The sequence below is a fragment of the Callorhinus ursinus genome, unplaced genomic scaffold (genome assembly GCF_003265705.2).
Source record: "Callorhinus ursinus isolate GAN/ISIS: 27379988/994484 unplaced genomic scaffold, GSC_fseal_2.0 scaffold12, whole genome shotgun sequence".
In the NCBI taxonomy this organism is placed as follows: domain Eukaryota; kingdom Metazoa; phylum Chordata; class Mammalia; order Carnivora; family Otariidae; genus Callorhinus; species Callorhinus ursinus.
This window is the reverse complement of record NW_027397074.1, coordinates 56,230,228-56,256,211: the sequence shown is the minus strand read 5'-3', so window position 1 is coordinate 56,256,211 and position 25,984 is coordinate 56,230,228. Positions and strand designations below refer to the sequence as shown.

At 34.0% G+C, this 25,984-nt stretch overlaps 1 protein-coding gene across 1 annotated transcript in view; it reads right to left on the bottom strand.

The window, feature by feature from the left end:
• The window catches only part of FOXP2 (forkhead box P2), a 550,365-nt gene that overhangs the window by 389,879 nt on the left and 134,502 nt on the right, over positions 1-25,984 (bottom strand). The gene's annotated exons all lie outside the window — the stretch shown is intronic.

Here is a 25,984-nt window from a genome sequence, read left to right as displayed (position 1 = left end):
CTCAGAGGGGGGAAGCTAGAACAGCTATCAAGTATAGTTTAAAATGTTCAAGGGAAGATGCAAATTAAAAAAAAAAACAGTAGGATACCGCTTCATGCCATCAGAAGAGCACACATTTGAATGCTGGATTCTACACTGTGTTGGCAAGAATACAGAAAGATGAGTACTCTCTTGTTTACTGGTAATGGAAGCATAAATAATACAGTTATTCTTTGAAGTAATTTGGGATACCTAAAATACTTACCTGTTGTTTATGGACCCAAAACACCCTATGCAGATATCGACTGTAGAATATGTTAGCTTAGATTTTATTCAATTTTTTTATTTGCATCTTTTCTCTCACTACTTTCTCCATTTTCATTATTCATTTGAAATTAATTCATTATTCATTATATCAATTCGAAAAATAGATAAATCAAGAACTAGCAATAAGCACATCATTTGCAATTATGGATATATAAAATAAATTGTGGATATGAATGCCAGAAACTTGTTACTTCTATATAGTTGGCCTGGGTAGTAGGAAGACACAAGGCAGAAGAATGCTATTTTTCATTATAGTAAGCCTTCTGTCATTTGATTTTTTTAACTGTGTGCATGTATTTCTTTGATAAAAGTCAAAATTAAATACAAAAGAAGCTAATTTTAAAAGTAAACAAATACGTTATCACCACAATAATACACAGTTGCATTTTTATTCAAATGTTATTTTATTTAAATAAGCATTAATTTATCATTATTATTTAATATTTATATTACTTAAATAAGTATGTATTATTTTAGTAACTTAAAGCTCAAGAAAGAAAATATAAACTATGTCATAGATTACTGATCACAATTCTCATAATGATCACTTAATTTAAAAAACAGCAACAACAACTTAAGCCAGTAAAGGAAAAGGCAAAACCAGAGCTAAAGAGGCTAATTAGAATTCTCTTGCATACACACATTCACACACATTGATTGGCTGACCAGGCTCTAAGATAAAACCATAACCCTGCTTTCACAGTGTGCAGTATAATGAGGAATATGTAATGAATAGTTATCACAGTGTACTGAGCAACATGGTATATATATGAATATATATAGGCAGCACTTAATTTAAGTCAAAGAACAATTTCTGGATAAAAGGATCCCTATGTGGTTCACATTTACACATTTCTTCTAGCCTTTTAAAGTGCATTACGAATTTATTTAACGTTTGTTGTGGTAGGAGAGATCATCACTCTGATATTCACAAAGGGTTTGACCTGTTTTCTTTAAGAACTGTATTCGATGAAGAGAACAATTACTAGGTGGTTTAGTTTTGTTGTGTTTATTTTTTCTAAGAACTCGCTGATACTCAAGAAAGAGATTTAGTGTTCTAATGTCACTTGGAACTCTCTGTTACTATTTTCTACCCTCCTGTCTTTTAATTAACAAAAATGAAGATATGTCCTAAAAGAAATACTATCATTTAATTGTTTTTTAAACAAAAAAGAAAAAAATTACATTGTACAAAGCTTAAGTGTAAAATAAGTGTCTTTTGAATGCTACCACAAAATAGCATAACACAAATCCTTAGTCTTGTGACTCCCACAGTTTGGAAGGATATACTAAAAATATCTGAAGTAAATAAAATACATTTGTTATATAGGTCATAATGTGTAAACTGATGCACAAAAGTAAAAACCGCACTAACATTTTCAGTTCTGTTTTCATATTATACAGCATAGGTCTTCTTGGGGAATGGTGAGAAGTAAGAATTATTTTATTATCTAGAAACAAGCTAGTTAACTCTAGCCAGGTAAGAGTAAGCAAATAATTGCTCATCGGTTACAAAGCCTTGATAGTATAACCAACACTTCACTGAGAATAATTAAACAACAAAACCCCAGCAAAACAACAAACGCCTAAGTTTAATTACAGTTGTTGGGTAATGGGGATGTAAGCTAGCAGGATAAAAGAAACAACCATGGGCTTCTGGGGAACAGGTAAGTTACTTTTCAGAAGGCAGACAGTCCATATTCTATATGAACAGCTATTCTATTCCTAACAAAACTTAGGAAGGGCTCAGAAGGCATTTTCCAGCAGGCATTTACACAAGAGGAACATCATATTGTTATCATTTGAGTGCAGATGTTACAAATATTAAGAAAGGAAACAGCTTAGATTTTTAAAAAGCTGGCTCTGCAAAGGTTAAATACTATGAAACCGCTTTCAGAGATACATACATACATCACTATAATTAGCAACCTAGCTCTGGTTAAAACCGCATGAAGTCCGCAAGGACAGGGATGCTTGTCTGCTCAATTCACTTTTGAGTCCAAAAAACCCAACCTGCTTCCTTGCACGTAGTAGGCAGTCAATAAATATTTGTTGAATGAATGTATTCTTTCACTGACTAGTCAACAGGGAACTGGATAGGCATGGGAATCTAAAACTAAAATTTTAGATAAAACAGACGTATCTAAACCAGGACAGAGAAACTGCCTTTGTAATCTGGAGACAAAATTTAATTCAGTGAGTTTTCAAAACAGGTAAGACATGGAAACAAAGGAATGTTCTGTTCCACTGCCTTGATTTACTATGGCACAATATTCATTTTATTTTGGAAATTAAAATAACATTGAGAACGTAGTATAGATACCGTTTCAAAAGTGTGAAAAATAGTGATTTAACCTACACCTTAATAAAGCAGGATTTTTAGTTTTGGTAGCTAATACTGGAGCCGTCCTGCAGTGACGAATGCCCAAGATGCAAAGCTTTGAAGCTTGTATAAACATATACACATAAATACTAATTATAGCTAATCTACAGGAGATTTATTCTATGAGTTTGGTTCTCAAATTATCCTCCTGCCAACTTTATGGAGTAGAAGGTAAAGGGAGACCCCAGAATTGCTAAATAGATGTACTCCAATTACCAATAAAAACTTAGATTCACTATCATTTAGCCACATCGGGTGAATCATGTAAGCATTATTATCTCTGCAGAACGGGGCCTATGCAAGATTTACCCTTGTTGGGCTGACCCACCCCAACAGTTAATAGCATCCAGATCTAAGAAGGTGGAGCACAGAAGGCTTCAGGTTCTACCACATCCCTAACAAACCACTAAGGAGATAAAGTCACAGAAATTGAACTGAGATAAAAGTTCACCTTGAAAATAATTGAAGCCACAATGAAAGTTAAGTTTGCTGACATTCTGGGGACAGTTCAAAACATATTTATTCAGGGATAGGACAAACGCCTTTTACATTTATAAATTTGTTTCTAGTTTTGAATTGAAAATATCCATTTTATAGGCAGGTTCAGTCAGAGAATGTAAAAATCAAAATTAAATGAATAAACATAATATAGATAAGGTGGAAGGTGAATAGGCAGTCATTGAAGGAAAAGATAAAGACAGGACACTTACTTTTAGGATTCTGCTTTCTTGGATTTCACTCAGACAAAAAGCTAGCTGGAACTGTGTAAAAATGCATTACTATATTTATGCAAATATGTAAAGATACTTTAAAATTAAATTTCACTTATATCTTTTTTTATTGTAGTCAGGACACTTAACATGAGATCCAGCCTCAATAAATGTTTAAGTGCACAATACACTATTGTTAACTATAAGCATAATGTCATACAGCAGATCCCAAAACTTACTCATCTTGCATAACTGAAACTTTATATCTGTTGAACAGCAATGGCTGAAATTTCAAATTGTACAAAAGACTTTTTTCCTTTTCAATCATTGCAGATACTAAACACCTATTAAGCACCAGGTTTACTATTGACTGGAGACACAGAGATAAAAGATACTCTCCCTGCTGACTGCTTAAGGACAGAGTAAGCATGCAGTAAAACATGCCTTTGAATGAATGATATTTCCTGAAGCCAGAGAGAGATTATAAGTTAAAATGTGATACCATGTAAGCAAAAATAAGCACAGGGTGATACCAACTATAATAGCAATTTTCCATGTGAAAATAATTATTTTGAGGCAGGTGGAAAAAAGGGGACACACCGGCCTGAATCAAATCTAAATTTCTCATGCAGTAATAAAGAGAAAATTATATTCTAAAAGCTAAAGCAGTTTTGAAAACATTTTATTTTTTCTCTACTTTTTATGAAAAATTACTGGAAGTAAGTAGTTTCAATAACATTAAAGTTAAAATAAAGGCTCATCAAGTAGACATACCTCACTTTTCACAGGACACATAACTTTAATAAAAAAACTCCCAAGCTTATTAGAACTGTTTTATTAAAATAGTTGTCACAGTGTAGATCAGAACTATGAAAATCATATAAACCTTAAACATGTAAATACATGATGTCATAACAGTCAAAATGAATAAGTTTCCAAAGCAGCATAAATATCATTTGGTATTTCCAATACATCGTGGAAGAAAGAAAAACCACACAGTACTTTTGACAGCATTACTAATAGAGTGAAATATTAAAAAACTGGAGAGGGGAGAAAAAGCACTTCAGGCAATAAAATTAAAGTCTGAATTCTTACCCAAGTTCAAAAAATTTTAAAAACCATAGGTAATAGGTTGAAAACAAGCTCCTAAGTTCAAACACAGGCTGGAGTTGACTTTAATTCGTTCTGCAGAGGCATATGCTCAGTGGGAGCTCAAAAAATGGACCACTAATAAAAGAGAACTCCTTCGAAAACCACTTCGGTTTTGTTGTTTTTGCCTGAGAATTTAAGACTAAATTAGAAGAAAATGGCAAAGAAAAATATAAGAATGCTACTTCTAGAATTACTAACGCAGATTTAAACACAATCAGATTATACAGAACACCACATAGCTCTTTTTTTTTAGTCTATTGTAGTCGGATGCGTAAGCCTTAAAAAAAATGCATCAGACTTAAAAGTGCTTTCTTTCTTTTATTTGCTTACTCATCCCTTCCTATTTTGGTACTTCCTTCCTTTCCTTTTTACTTGGATAAGAAAATAAGTAAGCTCATCCTCCTTTCGATGCTGACCAGTAGTTGTTTTTACGAGACAGAACCACGTTTAGTATCAGATCACCATGTGTGATCCTCAGAACAAATACCTGGTTTTACACTGTTTCATTTTCCTCTCTTATTTTTGGTGACACAAAGGTCTCATTTTCAGCAAATAACAGAGTGCTTAAGTATGTAAAGAGATCACACAGAAGTAAGTGGACAATACTAACGTGGAGGACAATGCCTCTGTAGCTGCTTTCCTGACACTGAGCTGCTTTGTCCATCTCTTTCAGGGATCATTTCTTTAGTTTGTCCATCTCTTTCAAACCAGAAGAAAATGAGATGCAGTCAACAGGAGACAGGCAGTCTAGAGATCCAGAATTCCAACCTCAGGGCAAGTTTTTTAGCCTATGTAAGAAAGATTTAGGATACTGGGATCCCATCCCAGTCACTTTCCCAATCACTTTCAGGATACACAACTACAACTATATAAGGAGTCTGATAACTCTGGATGACTTGAAATTTTGATGTTCTCTCTACCACTTATCAAATGATTCCTTCCCCAAATGTCTTTGGCAAGTTTAGAGTCCCAGCCCGATACCAGTTCTTTTGGCTTCTACCACAATACAATGTGGAGTATCCTCTACATATTGATGTTTTGTGAAAAAAAAAAAAAAAAAAAGGGTAACACCAGCATACTGTCATCCAGGATATAGTATGTGCTTCATAAATGTGAAATGAATATTAAAGCTACTTAAATTTATGAAGCTCTGGCTTCCTTCCTATCCACAGCTTTTAATTCAATACTTCAATTTTCTCTAATTGACTATTCAGTTAAGTTCCACCAACACCGATCCACCTCTATCATCTAGCCTAATCTACCCACATAACCCAATATGGAGAAAACAATTTTTTTCCAGAAAATATAAACTTGTGAATAAAATGCAACTTAAACTGAGCAATGATTTAAAAAATCACGTACTAGGTCAGGTAATGGATTCCCTTCTGAAGTCCATTTAACTTTGGCAAAGAAAAAGAACATGTGTTCAAAGAAGCTGAGATCCAGTGAGAAAGTATGCCCATTTCACAGCCCTGACTCTCCCTTCCAATTCTGCTTACTTTACACATATACTTTATATATTTCATCTATTTAGAGAAGCTATTCTATACATTTATTAAAATAAAACAACGCAGGTATGTGGTTTACGAAACAAAATGTTTTGACAGACTGAATTTTCTTACGTTATCTCATCTCTAACTCGATAAAAGAATGATTACAGATTGTTCAAATTTCAGGCTGGAAGTTTTAAAATAAAAACATTACCTTCTCTTTTTTCTTCCTTCATCAAGAGAAATAGTCATCCATTACTAGATAGCTATCTCGTATATTGTTTATTTATTGTTGACAATATTTTTTTAAGATTTTATTTTTAAGTAATCTTTATATCCAACATGGGGCTTGAACTTAGAACCCCAAGATCAAGAGTCACATGCTCTACCGACTGAGCCAGCCAGGTGCCCTGAAATAATTCTTAATCATCATTTGATTCTAGGCATTTATTTTATTCTCTATCCTGGGAGAATGCTCTTATAATTGTAGGATGAGATTCATATAAAGGCCCCAGTGCATTAAAATCATTAAGAAATAGTCCCTTTCTTTTTATTCCAATAAAAACATCTATTTTGCTTATTCCTCTTGTTTTTTTAAATGAAAAATTAGTGGATACTTTAGGAACATACAGTGTGAAATAAAACAAATTATCAAGGTCAGCAGGCGGGAAAATTCACAATAGCATTTTTAGTTTTAGAACTGAAAGAGATTCTGATTATATGAATATATTGTGCGAAATTTTACAAAATGCAATCTTTTCAAATATTCAAATAAACACAATTTGAAAACTGACAGCAGCAACTTGATAGGTCTGTACCCTTTTATGTATACTTTTATTTAGATGAAAATCTGTAAGAAACTGGATTCCAAATATAATCAGGGAGGTTTTCTAATGGTTTTGAGCCACAAAACTATATACATATAGTCCAACATTCATTGAGGATTTACAGTCCTCAAGCACTGTGCTAGGATCTGCCCAGATGCCAAACCAAACTGACAAGATGCTCACTAGGTACTCCCAAGAGTTAAAGATATATCACTGACATTTCAGCAGGAAATTCAAAACCCCATTCTCACAATGTTTTCTGAATTCTTTTAAAGTACTCTTCATGGCATATCAAGTCAAACATTTTAGAAAACCATTTTAGGGGTACCAACTGGAAGACCCACAGAAGCATTATCAAAGACAAGAAAAAATATTTGCCAGTATACTCATTTAGCTAGTGAAAATGTTTCTCAATGATTTGGCCCTGCTAAATTCTTACTACCCAGTAAGAGTCCTTCTTACAAATAACCTTCCTGATGAAGTTCATTATTCGTTAGTGGGTTCCAACTTCTAAGCACTTAGGTATCTAGTTTAGGAGCCTATACAAAAGGGGAGAAAACTTTAGACTTTCTTAATGTGGCTGTATCTACCACATTAGACACGAATTTTAGCAACTTCACTATTTTCACTGACAAAATTTCCATACAATTATTGGATTAATAAAGATTTTTGAAGACATCTGGATACAATGTGGTTTTTTTCAATAAATAAATGGTTCTTCTCATTTGGCCTATTTATCTATTAAATCTCATATAATGTATTCTAAAGAGATGTTATACATTGTTAGAGAAGTGTTACAATTATTATCTGTATGAGTCCATGCAACATTTTAGAATGAGAAAATTAATTTATCATTGGGTAAATTATAGAAATATGAAACATTCTAGATAATTCAGGAATTTCTGTATTATACAAAGAAAACTCAGAAGGATACAATTAAATTTAGTCTACTTTCTAGAGAAATAAATAGCAATTTGAAATTTTACTGATTTTTTTTTCAACTACACTATTTTAAAAATAAGTCAAATTTCTGGTTGATTCTCAAATACAACTCAGAAAATTAAATTTTACAAAATTATCTTTCCTTGTATTCAGATCGATCAAAAATTTTTTGCTTTTTGCTTCTTTGGGGGGGCTCTCTTGCATATTTCTTTATTTTTTAAAGCACGAACATAGAGCAGTCATTATTCTCTGGCCATGAACTACTGGGAGAAAGTGGGCAAGCCGTTTTCACAAAGACATACGAAAGTCAAGAAAACTACCTGCCACAGAGCAAGTTCTCTAAATATCTTTCTCAAAATGGATGGATAAAAGATCATTAATGTAAAAACATATGATTGTAGATATAAAATGATCTCTGATGGATAGCCTTAAATGTATCTCTACCACCAGTGTGGAGGGGAGCATAATTCTAAAGTGCATGTCTTATTGATAGTGACGAACAACAGAAGGACCAAGAGCTTTAAAAAAGTACATTAAAGAGAACTGCATTAACTCATTTAAAAGATTCATATTAGTAGCATCATAATTTAATGGTATTAAAGTAAATTTTAAAAGAAGCACAAGGATTACATAATTTGTGTGTCAAAGATAAATTATTTAGTTCAAAAACAGTGTGTACCAATAAGGAAGGCAAAGGAGATCCTTAACTATCACTTTTACTTTCTCATTCAGCCATCTTTAATTTCCATTGCAAATGTAAGAGGCTTTCTTTTTTAAAGTTATTTTCATCCAAATAATTATTTTTCTACCGTTTTATCCCTATTCAAAATATCAACAACATGACTATCCTCTACATATATTACAACTGTATATTGTTCTCCTGCTGTATCCCTAGGTATATTCTAAGATCTAAACCATACTGAAATTTTTGTCAGAAACTTGTACACAAAGTATGTGCATTATTTATTTACTTAGAATATCCATTTGCAAATGACATGACTTCACAAAATGAAACAAAGAAAATATCTTTGTGGAATGTTCAGCTAGCCCCATAGAAATCAAACTGTTATGACCAGTGTTTAACATACAGATAGTTACAGGTCAATTATATCTCAAGGACAACAACAAATGATACAAACACAGTGAGTTAATGTTGTCTTTATACAATGCTTAATCATTGGTCTGAGTTGTCCAAAACAAAGGGAGAATTATTTTCTTCTCAATTGTTGATCACACTTTTTTAAAAGATATATTCAACAAAAGTCAACAAAAGCAAAATTTATTTCCTCGCCTTTTTCATGCCTCCTATAATTTAGTGCTACTAATCTATAGCTGTGGAAATCCAGAAATATATACTAGAAAATAGACACACATGCATGCATGTGCATGCTCATGTACACACGCATAGTCCCTGAGTAGCCCTGTATATGATTGTTCCAATTCTTTCTTTAAAAGCAATAATAGTGTCGCAGAGTCACAGTACCAAAAATGAGTGACCTACTGACATAGAAGTTGTGTGTCCTCTGTGGATACTTTAGAGGAGTCTGAAATTGATTTTCTTCGTTTTAGCCTGTGAGGTGTATAGACTTCACCAATCATCTTAATGAGTAATGGCACTAACAGTACACAATCAAGAAACAACAGCTTTCAGAACATCAGAAGCAACAGCTCTAGGATCACAGCCCTAGTAAAAGGTTCTGGCTGTTTTCACCTGTTATTCTGTTTCTTAAAACACTACAGGTATGGCAGATACTGTATTTATGTGGATGAAAAAAGTCTAATACATAGCTTGCATACAAATTGGAGTAGTAGTTTTCAAAATTTGAGCATTTTTGCACCCAATCTGAACTTGTAATCTGAATTCTTATTTGCCAAGATTCTGGTCAAATAAATGTGTTCTAATATTACCCTACATATTTGTAGATTCCCTCTTGAACAAATACATATAACCACAAAATGACTTTAACTTTATGTCCTTCTTTAGTGTTTTGCTGATTTGATTATAATAAGTTCCATACATGAAAAGTATAATTCCAATTTCCATGTTCATGCCCATCATAACGTGTGTAGATAAACAAAATGCAGTACAGGTATACAATGGAATATTATTTAGACTCAAAAAGGAAAGGAATTCTGACACATGCTATAAAACAGAACCCTGAAGACATTAATGCCAAGTAAAATAAGCCAGTCACAAAAGGATAAATATTGTATGATTCCACCTATATGAGATAACTAGAGTGGTCAAATTCATAGACAGAAAGTGGAATGGTGGTCACCAGTGCTAGGAGAGGGGGAATTAGGAGGAACTATTTAATGGTTACAGAATTTCAATTTTATAAGTTCACAAAAGCTTTAGTAAAGGTTGCAAAAAAAATGCAAATGCACTTAATGACAAGGAACTATATACTTAAAAATGGTTAAAATGGTAAATTTTATGCTATGTATATTTTACAATTTTATTTTTATTATTTTTATTTTTTTATTTTATGTTTTTGAAGAATTTTTTTTCTTTTTTTAAAATGATTTACTTATTTATTTATTTGAGAGAGAGACAGCATGAGCAGAGGGAAGAGGCAGAAGGAGAGGGAGAAGCAGCCTCCCGCTGAGCAGGGAGCCTGACCTGGGGCTTGATCCCAGGACCCCAGGATCATGACCTGAGCCAAAGGCAGAGGCTTAACTGACTAAGCCATGATTTTAATTTATTAAATAATTTACATGTTCATGTAGGAGTAAATCTCTAAAATTCTTGTAGGAGTGAAACTTATAATGCAGAATGGTAACAAAATGATTGAAGATATTCTCTGAAATGTGGTAAGATTTCCAAAAACTTTCTTATAAGCTTTTTGTAGAAAAGATTATCAAGAAGAGAGTAAAGGCTGCTCTCCTTAAGATCAAGGAAGCTGGTATTTTTAAGTGTTGAAAGATAATTTTTTCAGTCTTAGCAAGTATACTAGGTATGTGCTCTAGGAAGCTCCTGGCTTATATGATTTGTGTCAAACAAAATTTTCATCTTAAGTGTATCTTCTCCTCTAAAGCATTTTCTGACACCCCATATTTCCATAGAAAGATTTGCCCACTTGCTTTTTTTCTTCTGATGAACCCTACTCAAACATTTTATAGCATGTTATAAGATGATCAAGATACTATTCTGTTTATATTTTATCACCTACTATGAGACATTAAGCTCCTTGAGCATTTTTCAACCATCTAGCCCTCAGATAGCCCTAAACAAATTCTTGTTGAGTAGACTGGGAGCTGAATTATTGAATAATTTCACTCATTAAATAATTAGAGTACCTAAAATATGTAAAGCTCAGTAGAAATACAAAGATTAAAAATTATATGCTCCCTAATTCAAGGAATTAAGCAAATCTAGTAATCCCCTAAATATATTAACATCATTTTTTAAAAAAGATACAAATAAAGTACCACAGGTAGTGTTCACAAACAACAAAGATTATATATTGTTTCAGGTGAAGGTGGAGATGAGTAAAGGCTTGATGAAGGACTTAGAACCATATCTAAACATTCAAACATAGATGATAGTTAAAATAGGGGTAGGAAGGAAAATATGGTCATAATTTTGTGAAAAAACAATGAGAAAATCATATCAGTTTACAACAGAAGTTCTCAAACCTTTTTACTCCCAGGTCACTTTTACCCTTTTAAAAAATTTAAGAACCTTCCCCCTTAAAACAAAACAAAACGAAACAAAACAAGACCAAAAAAAACCCACTTCTGTTTGACTGGATGACCGCTCTCTATACTTACTTTGTTAGCTATTAAACAGAACATTTTAAATCACAAGATTTAAAGTACATATTCCATTAGTTGTCAGGGCAATGACATCATCAAATGTCACTTGGCCTCTGGGCAACTCCATTGTATATTTATGAGAGAGAATAAGAGTGAAAAAGACAAATAAGATCTTAATATTAGTATGAAAATAATTTTGATCTCACATCCATCTTGGAAGGGTCAGAGGGGACCCTCTTGATTCCCTAGACCACACTTTAAGAATTGCCAGGTTACAGGGCGGAAAAGATATGAGTAAGGAGGCTAAATAAACAGAGGTAGAACATGCTCAGTTTTGTTGAAGTTCAAACTATAGATTTTAAAATAGGTAAATATGAAAGATTTTTATACAAAACAGTCACATAATGGTGAGCTGACTTTGGAAGGATGCATTTAGAAAGACAGAAATGGGTGTGGAGGTGTGGGAATGCAGACTAGAGACCCGGTAGAAGACTATCAGAGAGTTTACCAGGGGCCGGCAATAAGTACATGGGACATTGCTGGAAGAAGAAAACAGAAGCTTAAATCTTAAAGGAGCCACTAAAGTTACAAAAGAATCAGGAGATAACATAGGGAGCGCTTGGGTGGCCTAGTCGGTTAAGCATCAGACTCTTGATTTCAGCTCATGTCATGATCTTGGGATCGAGCCCCGTGTTGGGCTCTGCATTCAGAGAGGAGCATGCTTGAGATTCTCTCTCTCCCTCTGCCCCTCCCCCCCAAAACAGGTAAATAAATCTTAAAAAAATTTATATATATAATATATATGGGCATATATATATATATATATACAATATATATATATATAGGCACCTGGGTAGCTCAGTCGCTTATGCATCCAACTCCTAATTTCCACTCAGGTCATGATCTCAGGCTCTTGAGACTGAGCCCCACATAGGGCTCCTCGCTCAGTCTGCTTTCCCCCCCGAGTCTTTCTTCCTCTCCCTCTGCCCCTCTCCCCACTTGCGTGTGCTCCTGCTCTCTTCTCTCTAATAAATAAATAAATCTTAAAAAAAAAAATAGGACGGTATAGTATGAGGAGGCCAAAGGAAGAGTAAGTTTCAAGATGAGAAGGAGTAATTATGCCAGGTATTTTAAAGTCAAGGAAAATGATGATTAAGAAAGTGAAGTCAGGAAGTCCTTGGTGATCTACAAAAAAAGGAGTGTCTATGATTGACCAGATAACAAGGTATTTAGGGAAAAATGGAAGATGAGGAAGTTTTGGAATAAGCATAGATGACTCATTTGGATCTTTGATAATAAAAGAAAGGGGAGTGAGCAATAGCTTTTATCTGCAATTGAATGAGAGAGTTTGGTGTTGAGGAAAAGACTGAAGAAGGAAGGAATGACAGTGGAGCTAGGTTTCAAAGGAGCTAGGAGGAAATTAGGTCAAAAGAATAAATAGAAAGTTTTGTTTATCGAAAGAAAAGAAAGAACCCTCTTCCCCTGTGAGACTGACCTAAAAGGAGAAAGCCTGGCTAAGAGTATAGGGAACTAGCTGATAATAGAAAAATGAGCAGAGGATTCCATTAGAAAGGAAGTATTTGGGAAGTTGACAAGGAGAAGTTCCTGAGCAGAAACAGAACTAAGGTAGAAAGAAAAGAGAGAATTAAAGGAGAAAAAAAGATAAAAATTTCAGTTGCTATTAGTGTGCATGGTCAACAAGAAGGGGGAAATGCCGGAGACTAAAACCCTAGGTTTCCTACTGGAATGCTAATAAGATGGTTTCTAAGGGGGAAAAAAAAAAATAAAGGTTTACACTAGATCGGCATTGTCTAATATTGGTAGTCTCTACCCACATGTTACTATTTCAATTTATTAAAATTAAATAAAATTTATAAAATTCAGTTATTTTGTTAGATAGAAGATAGACTTGAGCAACAGGAGGAACTCCCTGAGGCAGAGTCCCACGTCCTTGCAGGGGAATGAGAGAGACGTGAGCTGGAGGCAAGGACGTGATAAACAGGTTACACATTAGAACCCCAGGGGCACAACATCCTGACTTTGTGGCTTCCAAGGCCTTGGGACTTACAGATTAAGAGCCCCAGGTGCAGAGAACGGGCTCTCCTCTTCCACCTCTGCCCCAAGGCAACCCTTAGACTCATTATAATGTAAAATTTGCATTGTGGTTTCGGCCCCCCCCCCCCCCCCGCAAAGGCTGCCATGAGGATTCCAGTACAAACCTTATAGAGTCAGAAACTTTTCCTCCCAACCAATGGGAAGAGTCCCCCAAATGACTGGAAGCAGCCTAAGAGACCACTCCACTGTATACAACTCCTTCCAGCCTGGAAAGACCCAACAATATCCAATCTCAAAACAACGTAGGGGCCAGTTCCACGTCTTGGAACCTGCCTGCTCTCTCACCTGGAGAGTTTACTTTCACTTTAATAAACTGCTTTGTGCTTACTGCTTTCCTTCTGGCTGTCTTTATCGGATTGCAGATCCTCACTTAAATCTTTCCGTGGGGAATCTAGTAACTGAGACCTCCATTCACACAACGCAAACTCTCCCACCTGTTACAATTTAATGGCATCAGCCAGATTTCAAGTGCTCAAGTGGCTAGCATGTTGTTCAATGTAGATATTGAATATTTCCATAATAACAGTAAGTTCTAAGGGATAAAGAGACTCTATGTGCATTTATTATAAGGGTAGAAAATAACAGAATATAGAGTACCTAGTTCTTACTGTGTATTTACTATACATCCGACAGTGTACTAAACACTTCACATATATGATTGCATTCAGTCCTCACAATGATCTTTTGAGATAGTTTTTATTACATTTCCATTTTACAGATGACAAAACAGAATAAGAAGAGACAAATAACTTGCTTTAGATCACACTGTAGCAGAGATAAGATTGCACCCAAGAACTTCATGATTCCAAGAACAGAGGAATAAGGAAGAGGAATAATATTTTGAAAGTGATAATATCCAGTGTAGAGGCTGCTTTTAGGCAACAGGCTTCAGCAATGGAAACATGAACGAGGCAAAAGGGCCCACAGTGACTACTGAGTTGAATGCGAACAGGCTCATTAGGTAAACCACCTCTAAGTAGCCATAGGCCATAATAAACCAGTTGGCTACTTACAACCAGGCACAGTTCCTAAAATGACCAAAAAACGGAAAATTCCCTATGTTCCCATCCTCCTGACTCCACCCTGGAACTGTAGCCCCTCAGCCCTGCCTCCTGGCAGACAGTCTCTCCTTTGCTGTGGGGCCTGCTGCCCCCCCTTGCAGTATATTCAATAAACTTCCAGCTCTTTTGTTCTGCCTTGGGTGAATTCTTTCACCTGCCACGCCACCAGCCCTCATCCAACCGGAAGGCACCACATCCAGGTAGTTTTTAAGATGAACTGTCTTTTCCTTCGATAATTAGAATACTATGAAATGCACCAGTAACAACAGTAGAAAAGGCTCCATGAACAAATGTAATTTATGTTAATGAAAATAAAATATGTATGCAATATTAAAGTACCGGCTTGAAATGCTTTAAATTAGAAAGTGCAAAAAGTTATCAGAGCAACTTTAACTCACCCACCTTACTTTGTGAGTTCCTGTCAGGTGAGGGAAGTTACTGTTGCCATGGAAACCACCACAATACTACTACTTGACACTTATATAACACCTTTCATCTGATGAGCTCAAAGGGACTTATAAACATTAATCCATTAATAGTTCTTTTTATTGAAAGTGCATCAAAATTTACCTAATGGCACAGAACAACAATTGTAGATCAAACAAAAGGAAACTTCACTGCTAACAGATTCACACAGATTTTACACCATCTTTTACTATTTAAAAAGAAAGAGAGACAGTGATCTTATACAGACATTCACCCCCTTGTTTCTTGTACCAAACTGAAAACCATCTCCTATTGTTTTATTGTCAAAAATATGCAGCTCTTCTTCCACCCACTCTTTAATTTCTTTCTTCCTGTGTTCGGCTAATTGCCTGGGAATGTCTTAAAACGCCATTACACAAACTTACCTGTGCAGCTCTAGCCACTATGATATTCACCGGTATGAATCCGGTTCTTTCTTTAAAGGATGTATGATCTCATTTTAAATTAGAAAGAATAAAACTAAAATCTGAAGGGTGCTTTTTGGTATTTAAAAGTTTGAAAACTGGAAAGTATAAAATCCTTAGCTGTTCATAGTGATTTTTGTTCATAAGCTATTAAAAATAAAGCAAATATTTGTTTCAACATGCTAAAATATAATAAAACACTCAGATAGCAAAATCAGGTCAATGAAGGGGTCCGTTCAGCACAGGATTTTGTTTTTAATAGAGTCGTCAAAGGATACTTTACGTGATTACAACTTCTTAGATAATTTCACGATATTGGCTTCAAAAGTAATTTGCCTCTAAACTTATTAGGATCTACCACTCAAGATGTAGTCAAATCCTTTTGGAACTTGTTTATATTCTTCAGATGATGTACTTCACTATGTTCTGAGCTAATATTACTTCTGCTACATTCTGTTGGTCAAATTAATTTATAATTCCTTCCTTGATTCAAGAAAGGACAGAAGCTGCCAAGTCACATTGTAAAGAGACCGGCATTCGGTGGTGGGGGGTGGAATCTGAGGCTTTTTTGGTAACCTACTGCAGATGGAAATCTTCTAGGATGTATTACTTCAGACTTCTTAAAATGATAATTTAGAATTTGTTGACTCGATTCTTATTAGGAAAACCCATCACTAACCCCATCAATTTACAATTCTGTATTTTAAGCTTCGTCCTTTTTCTCCATGTCAGCTGTTTTCACATATCAGGCCCTGATGACCCTACTTTTTCTTGCCTATTTATCCTCCTCTCTCAACATATACACATTTAATTTGCTTCTCCTGTTGGAAACTTGTTTTATGACTGAGCAACCATGTAACTCAAAAGCTGTTCATCATGTACTCTCTAAATGAGGTCTGAATTAAGAAGTTAGTAGGTACCTCTGAGACTCAAACATCTTTCTCTGTTTCCTATTATGTTCTGGCTTTATCTTTCATTCCCAAAGAATTACTTTATAAGGAAAATGATATTATGAGGAATTCTTTTAGAATTTTTTTTTTTTTACCTCAGAAACCAAATCTATTTTAAAATGTTAGGTCACTGAACATAAATGGCCCAAAGCAGAATTTTTTAATGGCCTGTTTAAGTGCAAACAACTTTAATGTATCTTAGAGTAATTATTCCTTTTGCAACCCAGTTTGGCAAAAATTTGTTAACAGCTTTGAGTTTTTAATTCTGTTGCTGTTCATCAGTAACTTTTTAAGTTCATTTGTATTCTTCTGGTTACTCTACATCTACTGTTCATCGTCTGAAATGGTCATCAAAATGTAATAAGTTGATCGAAGAGTCTCAGATATTACTCTTTAGAATAAGCTTCTTCCTTTTATGAAAGATGCATCTGTATTTGACTTTGTAAGATAATGAATTCAGGAAAAACCCAACCGGGACTTCTAACATACTCTTCTACAATATATGAATTTTAGAGTAAATAAGACTATAATATTCTCCTCTTCAAATGGAAGCCACATTCCCATAGGAAATGAGATACTAAACTATTAATCGCTTACCCAGGTTTCTCTGCCTACTATGGTACCTTAAACTTCATTGCAGTCCAAGCACTGTAAAACATTACAATTTATGTTCACATAAATGAAACTTTCTAGAGGTTCTTCAGCTAGTCTACTACACAATGTTTCTGATGTTTTTAAGACAGAAAACTTCTTCACTTTCAACCCAAGAAAAAGACCATGTCAAACTCAATTTATAAGACAAAAAATATTGTCATGAGCACCGCTATAAGGTTCTTAATGTTTTAAAATATTATGGGAGCAAACTGAATAGTTATGATACGTAAAATTACCAACAGCGGCTTTTTCTTTTCCTTTTTTAAAAAATATTTCAGGATGTGCAAGTTGACAATTTGTTTATTGCTCTCTTAGGATCCTTTCTTTCATTCTTTCATAAAGTTTTGGTATACGTGGGCCACTCTAGACCTTCACACCAGTCTTTGCAACTGCTATTTCCCTATGCTCACTCTTGAAGAGATGGTGCTATAATACCGTCTTTCTCACAAGATAATTGACATAACTGGTCAATCCCTGGCCTTTTGTTCTTCTCTGTATAGAGACCAATCACAAAATATTCACCAAACCCAGTAAAATATAATGATTAAGACATAATCCTGCAGCAAATTCTACTGTTTCTACCTTGAAAATGTATCCATAGCTCAAACCCCTTAAATGACCATCCACCACAACTTCTCCTACTACCAGTAGGTCCGAAGCCATCATCATCTCTAATCTGGATAATTGTAATAGCCTCCTATTAGTCTTTCTGCTTTTTCTCTGGTCCTTATTGTCCACTCTCAACACAGCAGCTGATGTGATTATATGAACACAGAAGTGAGATCATGTTTCAAGACCCCTCATCTCAAATTCTTACAACAGCTTTAATTACAAGGGATAAAAACCAAAATGCTTCAATTGTCTAGAAATTCTCATAGGATATGGTTCTTTCTCTCTCTTTCTGGCTTTACTTCCTATCACTCTTCTTTCTCTTACTCACTGGGCTCTAGCCATGCTGGCCTCTTTATTGTTCTTTAAGCATACAGATTATGCTCCTATCTAAGGGGGGCTATACTTGTCATTCCACATCCCTGGACTAATTTTTGCCAAGATATCAGTTTATCTGGTTGACTCACTTCCTTTCATGTCTCCGCTCAAATGTTACCCTATGAGATAGACCTTCTTTGACTACTCTCTATATAATGGTAAACACCACTCTCCCCAATCCAGGTACTCCTTTTCCCCTTATGTTGCTTACCATTTAGCATAGAACATATTATTATCTGATATTCTCCCTCTCTCTCTCTCTCTCTCTCTCTCTCTCTCTCTATATATATATATATATATATATATATACGTAATATAAGTCACATAGAGCAGGGACTTTGTCTTGTTCATTGCTGCATGCCCAGTGCCAAGAAGAGTACCTGGAACACAGGATAAAATTAACAAATATTTTTTGAATAATGAAACAGATTAAGCTTGAATCCATCCTGTATCAGCTGTTTGACTTTGGAAAAAAACACTTAGCCCCTCTGTGGCTCAGTTTACTCATTGTAATTTGGAAATAATTAATGATGAATAATAGTATCAGCCTTATTTGTGAGGATAAAAAGTTTAGACATTCAACACGCTTAGAATAGTGCCTGCCACAAAATAGTGTTACATTAAGTTTTAGCTATTACCAATTTCAATAAGCCTATTAAGTCAACTCTATGTAGCTGCAGTCTTTACTGCAGACAAGAATAGAACTAAAAAATAAGCCAACTCAATATTTTCCTTCTCCTTCTCTTTAGCCTTATTTTTTATGGATATTTATTTGTAAAACTCACTTATAGCCAACAGTAAGCAAAACTTCAACGTGGTCTGAATTAAATGGTAACAACAAAATTTTCAGGCATGAATAAACTATAATCTGAATGACCAGGCATCTATTTTTTTTCAGTTTTTATTTATTTTTATCCAACGTACTTCCAAAAAGTTTTAAGATAGACCCTTTATTCATTTTTTTACCTCTCCCAACTATTATTATATCTCCTACACAGTAGGCACTATGCAATGATTGCAAAGCCATGACATCCACTTATCCCCAAAGAACTTCTAGCCTAGGAGTAGATTGTAAACATGCAAAACCAGTATAACATCAATTACAATGAGTACTAGTTAGAATCATATTCAGTGGACACAAGACGCCAGTCGTTCTGGGACTCAGGAGTAAGATTCATCAAGGAGGAGGCAGAGTGCCAGTGGGAAAAGTACAGCTACACAGAAACGGTAATTCACTAAGGGAGTAGCAAAGAGAAGGGAGAGGAGAGTGGAGAAAAAGTCTTAAGGAAGTAGAATAAATGAGACTTTGTCACTAATTGGGTGTGTGAAAAGAAAGAAACAGAGGTTAGCACTTATTGTCTGACTTGGGCATGATGTTAAACTTGAGGTGATCATTGTCATTCTCAACACAGGCAGCAGAAGAGAAGGAGATTTGGGATAAAAGTTGATGGATTACTACTTTCGCTGGGTTTAATTTTACATGTCTGTGAGATATCAAGGTGTGTCATATATGTACACAGATAGTGAGATACTCAGGTAGAGAGCTTTAGAAAAAGTTCTCAGTTATAAATATATATTTACAAGTTCCTAGAATACTCATAGATAAAATAGGTATGCTAAGAATAAAACGATATTACAAAGTATGTATTTAAAAAAAAAACAACTGTCAAATCCTGTTGGAGGAAAGATATAGTTCTATAATTCTGAGAAGAATTTATCATGATATTATTGTATAAGATAGAGTGGCCAAGAATAAAAAATGTTACCCAGAAAACAACTTTACATAAAATGTAAAGGATTCCAAATTTGCTTTTCAACATAAACATATTTGGAGAAAGCCACGTGTAAAACAGGAATGTACAATTCTGAAAAGAGAATTCTACATGATATGTTATGGTCAACGAGAATTTTAAAAATGAGGTTTGGGTAACTTACTCAAAGTGTGGTTAACATATCCTCTGTACCTGTCCTCTCAAGTCTCTGGTATCTGTCTACATACACAAAGTAGCTAATTATTAAGACAATTCATTCAACAAGGGTTCTAAAAGGCATCCTGCAAAAAGCACAAGTTTTAAGAGTAAGACGAGAATTTGAATCCCAGCCTTCATGCTTATTAGCTGTGTGACCTGAATCTCCAGTGCTTAGAACTATGCCCAGTACAATGTAAGGGCTCAATAAATATTTTTTGAATATACTGAATGAATGACTTAGGACTTCTTTAAAAATTATTCTCCTTAAACATAAAATGGACCCAACAGCCTATAAGCCTGGAAATTCCTTAATTTTTGATAAGGTATAAAAAACATATATACAGTCTTGTAAAGTATCTGACCAATTAATATTACTTATCTTACTTTGTTTTCTTAACTTTCCTCAATGATTTAAAGATTACACCTAAAGCAGAATCAAAGTAAAAAATGGAGAAGTATATTATTAAATGGAATAAGCTAAGAGTTTAAGTTTGATGAGCATAATGTTTTTATTTCGTTCACTACTTTATCCCTAGCATAAAGGCTTAATCCAATAAATATCTGTTAAATCCAACTGATTAAAATATTCTTTGAAGAAAACCCTCATTTAAAGTGGTAATTTAGGGGTGCCTGGCTGGTTCAGTCAGAAGAACATGTGACTCTCAAGGTTGTGAGTTCAAGCCTCACATTGGGTACAGAGACTACTAAAAAAATAAATAAACTTAAAAAAAATAAAGTGATACTTTGGCCTGACTAAAAATAGAAACTTGTTTAACTTTAAGAATGTATTTTATAGTCTCTCCAATTAGCTTATTTCTGGATATCATACATATAGAGATACTCTATATCATTCTATCAGTGGGAAAAAATCTGTCTTCCACTGTCTACTATTTCAAATTCATCATGTCACTGTACCTGTGTAGATATGTTCAATGAATCTTCAAACCATCTTTATACTTTCTTTTAATGCTGGAGGGCAATCACTTTTATATTCTGTCTGTGAATAACTCATATTTGTGTTCTTGGTTTATTCTTATAATTTCTTCTACAATAATCCTTTAGCACAGTTTTGTCCCAATGTATTTCTGAAAATGAAATACTTCCACGGGGGGGGGAAATAAATTTCGGGAATGTTAAACCTTTTTTCCTGTTTCCTTTTGAATAGAGTAAATCTCATACACTTATAACATTCATAAGTATAGATATGATGCACGTATGCGTGTGTACAAGTCTTTTAAAGATGAAAACAAAATCTTTCAGTTACAAAACTCATATGCCATCTTCAGTGTTACAAATAATATGCATTTTTATTTGTGAGATGAATTACTTTTAAAAAACAGTATGGAAACAAAGATGCCAAGTAAATGAAACACTGACAGGCAACAGTCACATTTTAAGTATTGAGACAAAGAGTTATGGTTAAACATTATTGTCCCTCGATTTCTTTCACATCATGATGGCTTCTGAACATGTTTGGTCAGGTATAGAGATAGTCACATCTTCTTCAACCCAGGAGTAAGGAGAGTCACTTATATGAAAAAGTGTGAGGCTTTAGAGGATAGGAAGAAAAACCCACATATTCCATATATGTGGAAACAGGTGGCTCTTCCAAAGAAAATTGCCTATGTAGTTCCTGCACTCACCTTCTATTTTTCTCATTCTTATAAATAGGCATAAATATGCATATATTCATTCATTCACTCTCCAAATATCTGAGCGTCAATTATGTTCAAGGCATTGTGGAATTCACTTTGTACAGTAAAAGGAAAGCAGGGATAGCAATATTATTGTCAGAGAAGAAATAAAGGCAAGGAAACAAACTGGATCAAGAGAGTAGAAAACAAGGAACATTCCATAACAAGATAATGATCATGAATGTTTATAAAATGAATAAAATGAAATTCATGTATAAAACATCATCAAATGCAAAGACAAATAAATTAATTTTTTTTAAAGTTAAAAATAGAAGTATCTTGGGATGCCCAGGTGACTCAGTTGGTTAAGCCTCTGCTTTGGCTCAGGTCATAATCCCGGCCTCCTGGAATCAAGCCTCATGTCAGGCTCCCTGCTCAGCAGAGAGTCTGCTTCTCCCTCTCCCTCTGCCACTCCCCACCCCTCATGCTCTCTCTCTCTCTCCCTCATTCTCACTTGCTCGCTCTCTCAAATACATAAATAAATAAAATCTTTACAGACAAAAAATAGAACTATTCAATGATCCAGCAATGGCACTACAAGGTATCTACCCAAAGGATACAAAATACTGATTTAATGGGGCACATACACCCCAATGTTTATAGCAGCATTATCAACAATAGCCAAATTATGGAGAGAGCCCAAACATCCATCTACTGATGAATGGGTAAAGAAGTGGCATATACACACATACATTTTATATATATATACACACATATACAATGGAATATTACTGAGCCAGAAAAAAGAATGAAAATTTGCCATTTGCAGTGATGTGGATGGAGCTAGAATGTATTATGTTAAGCGAATTAAGTCAGTTAAAGAAAGACAAATATAATATAATTTCACTTATATGTACAATTTAAGAAACAAAACAGATGAACAGAGGGGAAGGGAAAAAAAGAGAGCGAGGCAAACCATAAGAGACTCTTAACTATACAAAGCAAACTGAAGGTTGCTGGAGGGGAGGTAGAGGAGGGATGGGCTAAATGGGTGGGGGGAATGGATATTAAGGAGGGCACTTGTGATGAGCACTGGGTGTTATTATATAAGTGATGAATCAGTAAATTCTACCCTTGAAACCAATAATAGTATACTATATGTTATCTAGATTTTTTTAAAAAAACTTAAAAAATAAAATAAAGTTACTTAATGGTTTCCTACTACCTATAGAATAAAACAGACTTTTTAACATGGCTCCAAATCTCCCTTTTCAGTTTTATTTCTCATCATTCCACTATGTACCCAGGATTATAGCCACACCAGATTTCTTATAATCCTTGAGCTCATCTTGTATTTTCACACATTTTTAGATGTGTGATCGTAAAGTTCACATAGTCTAAAATGCCTTTCTCGACATTCTGTGGTAGGACAAACTCTACTCATATCAAGACCAATGCCCATGTCAAACCATCTGTGGAGTTTTCCATTATTATGCCCAACATTAATTATTTAGCCTTCTGCAGTATCATACTTTTGTGTATACCTCAAATTCAGTATTTTTAACACAGTAATAATTAGCAGAGTTAATTCTTTACCTATGTTCATTTTGGCTCTTTGAGAAAAGAAATTAAGTATTATTCATCATGTATAGTCTCAGGTCTGCCTGGCACACTTACAGTAGATATTAAAAAAAATCTTACTGAATGAGTATACAGGACAAAAAAATGGAATAAATATCCTCTCCTCTTAAACTAGAACAAAAGCTCTTAAAAGGCAGAATATGTCCTATGTGTTATCTTTGCATTTAAGTCCGTAAAAGTGAACACAGGAAATGCTTGGCTGTGGTAACAGAATCTTAAAATTAAATTCATTATCAACTCTTATGATAAAAAGACAACCATTTATGTCATCAGGATATCAGAAAAGCATTAGAAGCTCAAGGAGAATTAAATATCCCAGATTCATTGATCACATTTTATCTAATTTTCAATACTTATTAATAAAATCATCCTATGGAGGAAGTTATAAAAATCCAATATAGAAATACCTGAAATATTTATACGATTATATTGAGAAGTATGTTGCCAATAACCTGCAGGAGAATAACTGATAAACATCTTAAATATTAAATGTAGAAATAAAACAAATACTGACGTGGTATCAACAGTGATATAAATTTTCATGTAACATATTTGGCTAAAAAGTCCTGAAACATCAGTTATCCAAATAAAATTTAAAGAAAAAAAATCAACTTTAAGGAAAGTGGAAATGAATAAGATTAAAGTCCAAAAGTCATTACTGCCTGGGAAGAGCAGCTTAAACTTTGAAAGAAGGCTATTTTTTAAGAAATCTTTTTAGTAATATTTACAGCAAAATTAGGTGTAGATCTTAAAGCTATGATGTGATTTTAACTATAATAATAAATGATTAAAACAATTCCCATAGCAACCCCTCATATAATGATGCACACAATACCCATGCAATAAAAAATATGTTTTTAAAGAAACAAAAATAAAAAAAGGATGGTTTTTATATTTTGAAGGAAATAAATTCTTAAGGAAAAGACATTTCAGAGTTTATATCCACATTTTGTGAATTTATTATTCTATTGATAAAAAAATGTGTAGACTTAAAATTCAAATATTTCAGGGTAATATATGAAATAAGTATGAAGCAAATGCGATAAAATATGAATAATATAGGTAAAATTCGTGTACTTTAGAATTTGAAGAGAATCATTTTTAATAATCTCAGGACAAATATAAATAAAGAAGTATAGGTTTTCCTATTTAAAAAGGTGAAGTACATAATTCTCAATGCTTTTTTTTTTTTTGCTTCTACAGAAGCAAGGAAGATAATACATCTTTTAATATTTATTAAGATAATAAATAGGACAATTCCAACCCCAATCATGTGACTATTTCACGAAGGAGGCCTGAGTATGGGAAAGCTTAAATGCTATGTTTGTCTTCATACTAGATCTTGCTTTGAAGGTAAACAGTTGCTTTAAATTCTTGCCTCTATTTTGCAAAATACATGTTAAGTATATTTTGTTTTTCAGATCAGGCGTGCCATACACAGACATACACAGACATAAGAAGTTCGACATCAACGTCACAATATATATAATATGTTTTAAATAAATTTTAACTTAGTCCAGACCTTAGAATTCCATGTAAGGAGAGTCGTTCCTTGCAGAAGACTCTTACACAGATCTTTTTTAAAATTTTTTTTAACTCCTGAAACCAAGATGCTCATGTAACTATGGTAACATGACGATATCTTTTAACTATATTGTTTATGCTTTTTTGGCTGAGTAGGCAATCTCCATGTTCCTGAAATTCTCTCTAGCATTTTAGATCCACCGGGGTGGGACTGACTGATGAATAAAGTCTAAAAGCAGCTGTCTTCCACCCACATTTCAACCAAACCAAATACACAGTTTCTTCTACAGATGTTTTTTTCTGAAACCAGTATGTTTCAAAACCAACTGTCGCCACATTTAATACATGCACATTTTCTACCAAAACAAATAAAAATACCTATATATATATATATCTATATCTATATATCTATATCTGCATGAAACATGAAAAAGGAGGTGGAGCTCACAGAAGTTTTTGAACTTAAAATGAAAACGTCAACACAATTATTTGCAGGGATTTTACAAAGACTAGCAATATAAAACTGTACCTACACATCTACTACTTGAAATTCTTGATATATATCCTTAGGAAAAAGATGCCTCAGTCCAATTACCCATTGTAATGCTAAATACTTTGCTAACCTCTCCCCAATCAAAATACCTGGGAGAATTAATAATAATACAATGTGGCAATTTATTCACTAGATGTTAACACTTTTGAATGACACAAAGAATAAAACAGAAGGAACTTTATAAATGTAGAACTTGTTTCTCCCTCTTTTATTAAACAAAAGTAGAGCTGCTATATTTGTTTACTCATTTGTGAAAATAGATCAATCAGTCAATTCACCCAACCATTAGGAAACAGTCTCTAAATAATTATTTTTGTGCAGCATTTTTACAGAATTTAAAAGTTTGAAAAGCTGCATTTTGAACCATAAATACTGAATTTCCAAAGGATGCTATTTTTAATAGGCTATTTCTTAGAGTAGTTTTAGGGTCATAGTA